Source organism: Arvicanthis niloticus, chromosome 21, assembly GCF_011762505.2.
Source record: "Arvicanthis niloticus isolate mArvNil1 chromosome 21, mArvNil1.pat.X, whole genome shotgun sequence".
NCBI lineage: Eukaryota > Metazoa > Chordata > Mammalia > Rodentia > Muridae > Arvicanthis > Arvicanthis niloticus.
Window position 1 is genome coordinate 51,156,977 of NC_047678.1, and position 5,910 is coordinate 51,162,886.

The following is a 5,910-nucleotide window of genomic DNA, read 5'->3' on the forward strand; positions in this document are numbered from 1 at the left end:
AGGGAATCATTAAGTAAGCTAGATCACTACCTGAGGAGCCCGTCTGTTCTCTTCCCATTCTATTGACCCTTCCCACCTCAGGGAGGAATAGCAACTGGGCTATTCGATCTCCCTTTGTAATAGAAAAAACTCCTCTAGGGCTAGAACATAAGACTTGTATTTCAGGAGAATGCTGGCCATCTACTACCCCTGGGTACACTATTAAACCTTGCAGGGTCAGTGATCCTCGGCCGAGGATAAGGCCCATGATTCTGGGAAGCAAGGGTGTTATAGGCTCCACCGGAATTGGCTGAATATTCATTTGTGGCATTAGTAAGAAGTTGGAGGCGGCACGCAAATCCACCCTTGTGGGTCTTCCTGGGTTATTTCCTGATTTCTCTTTCTGTTGGCTTCCTGGGTTCTGACTAGTCGGTTCCCATATCTTTGAGGGCCCTGGGACCGGGGGCCCAATGTCCCGTTTTTTGGCATCTCGTCTGACTGATTATCCAGCGGGGGGAGGAGTCTGCCCCTAATATCTCTTACTGAACGGCATGCACTAGCTTTATGATATCCCTTGCCGCATCTGTCACAAAGAGTGGGAGTCTCTACCTTTCTATTCAAATTTGTACAATCCTTTTTAAAATGACCGGGCTTGCCACAATTATAGCAGACCTTTGGACCAGGTCTCATCAGGGGACGCGACGCCTCTGTGATTGAAGAATAGCAGCCGCCAGCCCGGCATTAGTAAGGGGCCCTCCGAGCTCTCGGCAGACCCTAAGCCATGCTTGTAAGCCCTTGTTTTTACATGGAACAATGGCTGCTCGGCACTCCTGAGTGGCTTGTTCAAAAATTATCTGTTGGATTAGGGGCTCGACTGGACCTACGTCTCCGAAAATACGCCCAGCTGCCTCTGTCATTCTGGCCACAAAATCTGAAAAGGACTCTTGGGGTCCTTGAATTATCTTTGTGAGTTGTCCACTCGCTTCCCCTTTTCGGGAAAGTGCCTTCCATGCCCTAATGGCCATGGCAGAGACCTGGGTATAGGCTCCCCAATGATAGCTTGATCAGCAGTATAAGCCCCTTGACCTGTTAACAGGTCTAAAGTCCAATCTCTCTGTTCCGGGGTCAAGGCAGTAGCGTTGACCCGGGCTTGTGCTTGTGCGGCCTCATACCACAGTGCTTTCCATTCCATATATTGGCCCATATTAGGGAGGGCGGCTTTTGCAATCATTTGCCAATCGGCTGGTGTTAATGCTGAATTGGCAAGTCTATCAAGCTGTACCAGGGTAAAATTAGCATTGGTCCCATACTTGCGAACAGATTCGGCCAGTTCCTTAAGCTGGTTGAAATCTACTGGTGCATGAATTCGCCCTCCATTTTCTGTTTCAAAAACAGGGAATACAGTCCTGACCTTTCTCCTCACCTTTTCTGGTACAAGCGAGTAACCTGATGGAGGATGCACCTCATAAGGCGGAGGTGCAGAGGGCACCGTCTTTTGAGGAGGAATTCTAGGTAATTTTTTATATTTCTTGTTATCATCTGGATGATATCTCTCTGCCTCATATCTAGCTGCTTCTTCATCTAACTCAGCCTCCTCCTCCGAGTTAAGAGTATCCTTACCAGAGGTGTCATCATCACTGGAGCTTTCCAAACTGTCGAGGGTCAGTGCCTCCAGCTCCAAAGAGGGGTAGAGCCCACCCTTTCTCTCCTAACGAGGGATACTGGACTCCATCGGGGGTATCTCTCCTGTCTTAGGAGGGTGCCTATCCTTCTTTTTTGGGACGTCCTTTTTCTTGCGCGTGCCCAACCTCTCACTCCATTCGGTTTCTGACATGCTGTCCTGAACTCCCTCGAGAGTAACCTGCCCTTCACTTACTGCTTCCTTATAGTTTTCATCTCCTAAACAGTTTTTAACAACTAGAACAAGGACCATGAAAATCACAGTGAAGATCAGGCCATAAATTTCAGGGGCAGACATACCTCTCCGAATGTACCTCCCTGCAGTTCTGAATCCTCCTCTGAATCGAGGGGTCCTCTGAGGTGCTGACGATGACGAGGTCGAGATAACCCGGGTTTCGGCACCAGATGGCCCGCGCAACCTCCCACCAGCAGGAACGACGCGGCACACACAGGATCCTTCTGCAGTAAAGCTTTTATGTGTCTTGAGAGGGAGAGCATAAGCTTACAGATGAAGAGGACCCCGAGGGGGCAAAATCCCAGCCCTTATATAGGAAACTGCTCCCCGCCTAGGACGTGGCACCCAATGGTTGGCTGTAGCCCGTTGGCCGGTATTGTGTCACAGGTGAGGCAGTGCACTAGCACACTCGCAAACTACCTGTTTTGTCAGTTGGTCGAACGGATGTCAGCGCCATCTTGCAATGGTGAATGTGAGGGCGGCTCCTCACAGCAAGGAAATCCTGGGTATTTATAAGCACAAGTAGGGGAACACAGCTGAAGAAACTTTACCACATGTGCCTTGCAGCTGGGGGCACTAACAACAAAACAAGATATGTGGGATAAACAAGATGTTTATCAGAGTGTGCTCAGTTGTTGTAGGCAGTTGAAAACAAGTCTTTTGTCAGGGTATATGGCTCCAGATGACTGCAAAGTTGATAGCCGCTTTCTGCTAGGAGTCGGCTCCCAACAGGATCCATGCACTACACTATCCCCATCACCAGCAAATACCTCTAACTCTGGTTTTCCCATAAATAGAAGGGACAGTGAGCCCAATTTTGGCTTCCTCCATGTCTGGCCCTCATGAGAGCATGGGCCTGACACTATCTGGACACAAGATGGAAAGAAGTCCTTTCATGCCTGCCTTTGCTTTATATTGTCCCATGAAGAAGAGCAAGTTTACTACCTGTGTCCTCCATTCTACCACTCTAGCTGACCCATGTGACTGCAGCAGCATATCAGAAGAGGAAGTGTCCCTATCACATGAGGAAGACTGAAAAGGAAATGTCATCACCCCCTCAAAATTTTGGGTGCTTCAAGAGACTGAAAAGAGAGTTAAGCCTTGCCTGTCAAGACTCTGCTGCTTCTGAAGGGCTCCAAAGACAAAAAAAAAATTATATAGCTTCCAACAAAGTGGCTCTTCTGAAAGAGGCAACACAGAGAACCCAATGAAAGGGTGGGAGGGTGCATCACAACCTTGACCTTGTTTTCTACAGCATCCTAAGATAATTAGCCTCTTCCAGATTCTACCAACATCAAACTTGTCCATCTAGTTACTGAGTGTGCTCCAGGAGGAAACATCTAATAATGGCGGATGGCCTGCTGCAGGAGGAAGAGGCAAAGAAAACATTTGGAGAGATTGTGGTAGCCATAATATACTACCACAACCTTGACATTGTCCACCCAGACATAAAATTTCAGAATATCCTCAGAGATGCAAGACAGTAGTGTGAACTTGATAGAACTGTCCTAGCCATCAAGTGCAGACCTGGACCCTTACTGATTTGGCAGTGTGGGACCAAGGGCTTTTATGTCCCAGAGCTCATACTAGGGGAGCCATATTATGGCTAGGAGGCAATGTGGAGAGTCTGGGTATGTTCCTGTATTTCATCACCACTGGGAACCACCCCTTCTGAGGAAGCACCAGGAAAGAGATTGAGAAGAAGATTGCAATGGGGACCTTTGACATTCCAAATTACTTCTCTGGGCATCTTGGAAACCTCATTCACCAGATCCTCACAGTTTCCCTAAAGATGAGGCCCTCCATTGAGGACATTAAGAGATATCCCTGGCTCATGAAATGTGAACTATATATCCCAACTGTGACCTACCCAGTTTCCAACATTATAGACATGCTCTGTGGCATGGAGTTTAATACCTATGAGATCTTGCAGTCTCTGCAAATGAAGAAATATGATGAATTAATGAATGGGGACATATTTGATTTTAGAAGAACAGGTACACAAATGCATGTAACTACCACTTCAGCCAAGCCTATGGATCCGTGCCCAGCACCGCCTCCATCTCCAGCACATATCTCTAACTCTGATCTTCCCCTGTTTAGAAAAAAACAGTGAGCTCAACTTTGGCCTCCTTCACATCCAGCCCTCAGGAGATCAGGGGCCTATTGACTTGACACTATCAGGACACAAGGTGGCCAGAAATGTCTCCATGCCTCCCATTGTTCTACGTTGTCCCATAAAAGAAGAGCAGCGCTTCTATCTGTGCCCTCTATTCCAGAGTTGTGGTTGCCCCATGTGTCTGCAGCAGCATATTGGAAGTGGAAATGCCTCTGCCACATGAGCAAGATTTTGACATGGAAACATTATCTCCCCCTTAGAATACTGGGTGTTTCAAGAGACTGTCCGTGAGAGTCAGGACTTGCCTGTCATGTCTCTGTTGCTTCAAGATGTATCTGAAGACAAAAAAAAACCCACCTTTCATAGTCCAACAAAATCATTCGTCTGAAAGAAAAGGGACACAGAACCCAGTGATAGGATAAAAGAGTATAGGAGGTTGCTTCACAACATTGACACCTTTCACTACACCATCCTAAAATCAGTAGACTTTTCGAGGTTCTACTAATTTCAAACTGGACCATCTAGTTACTGAATGTGCTCCAGGAGGAAACAACTTTGACCTCATCATGGAGGATTTCCCACTGCAGAAAGATATATATATATATATATATATATATATATATATATATATATATATATATGTGTGTGTGTGTGTGTGTGTGTGTGTGTGTGTGTGTGTGTATGTATGTGTATATATATATATATATATGTATATATATATATATATATATATATATATATATATATATGCATATAGTGCCAGCCACAAAGTACTAATTCAATCTTGACATTGTCCATTGAGACAGGAAACCTCTACTTTTCTTCAGAAATGGAGAGTGTAATATAGAGGGGGTAGACTTTGGCCTGTCCATCAAGTGTAGACAGAGAACCTTACTGAAATAGCAGTGTGGGAACAAGGGCTTTTTATGCCCAAGAGCTTGGACTATGGGAGCCAAAAGATGGCAAAGAGACAGATATGTGAGCCTGGGCGAGCTACTTTATTTAAACAACACTGGGTATCATACTTTCAGAGCAAGGACTCTGAAGGAGATGGATAAAAACATTTCTGTGGGGACCTGTAAAATTGCAGCTCAAGTCTCTTTGCAACTGGATACGTTATTCACCAGACCCACTGAAATATCGCAAAGATGAGGACCTTTATTGAACACAGTGAAATACATCCATGGGTCATGAAATGTGAAAAAATATTCCAACAGTTACTTTTCCAGATTACAATAGTATAGATATTCTCTGAGGCATGGATTTAAATGCCAAAAGATCCTGGTATCCATGAAAAACACATGGTGATATTATGGGTACTTATCTGATTTTCAAAGAACAGGTACACAAAAGGCTTGGGAATGGATCTCCCACTTCAGCCAAGCCTTTGAAACCTTGTGCAATGCCAATGCACATCCCTCTATCTCTGGTCCTCCTCACAACTGAAGGGCAAGTGAGCCCAACTTTGGCTTCCTCCACATTTGACCCCCAGGAGAGTATGGGCCTGTTTTCCTGACAGTATCAGGACACAAGATGGCAAAAAGTGCTTCCATGCCTGCCTTTGCTTCATACTGTCCAATGAAGAAGAGCAGATTTTCTACCTGTGCCCTCATTCCGGGGCTGTGGCTGCCCCATGTGACTGCAGCAGCATATTCGAAGAAGTGCCCCTGCCACATGTGGAAAACTCTGACAGGAAAATGTCTTCACCTCCTCAGAATACTGGGTGCTTCCTGATAATGAGAAAGAGAATCAGGCCTTGTCTGTCAAGACTTAGTTGTTTCCCAAGGGCTCCGAATACAAAAAACCACCATATACTTTCAAACACAGTGGTACCTCTGAATTGGGCAGGACACAGAGTGCAATGAAAGGGATAACAAGTATGGGAGGATGCACCAAA

General features: G+C 45.8%; 1 pseudogene; it reads right to left on the reverse strand.

Annotated features, from left to right (window-relative positions):
- Positions 1–309: 309 nt before the first annotated feature.
- Positions 310–2,725, reverse strand: LOC117693255 (igE-binding protein pseudogene; annotated as a pseudogene).
- Positions 2,726–5,910: the final 3,185 nt, after the last annotated feature.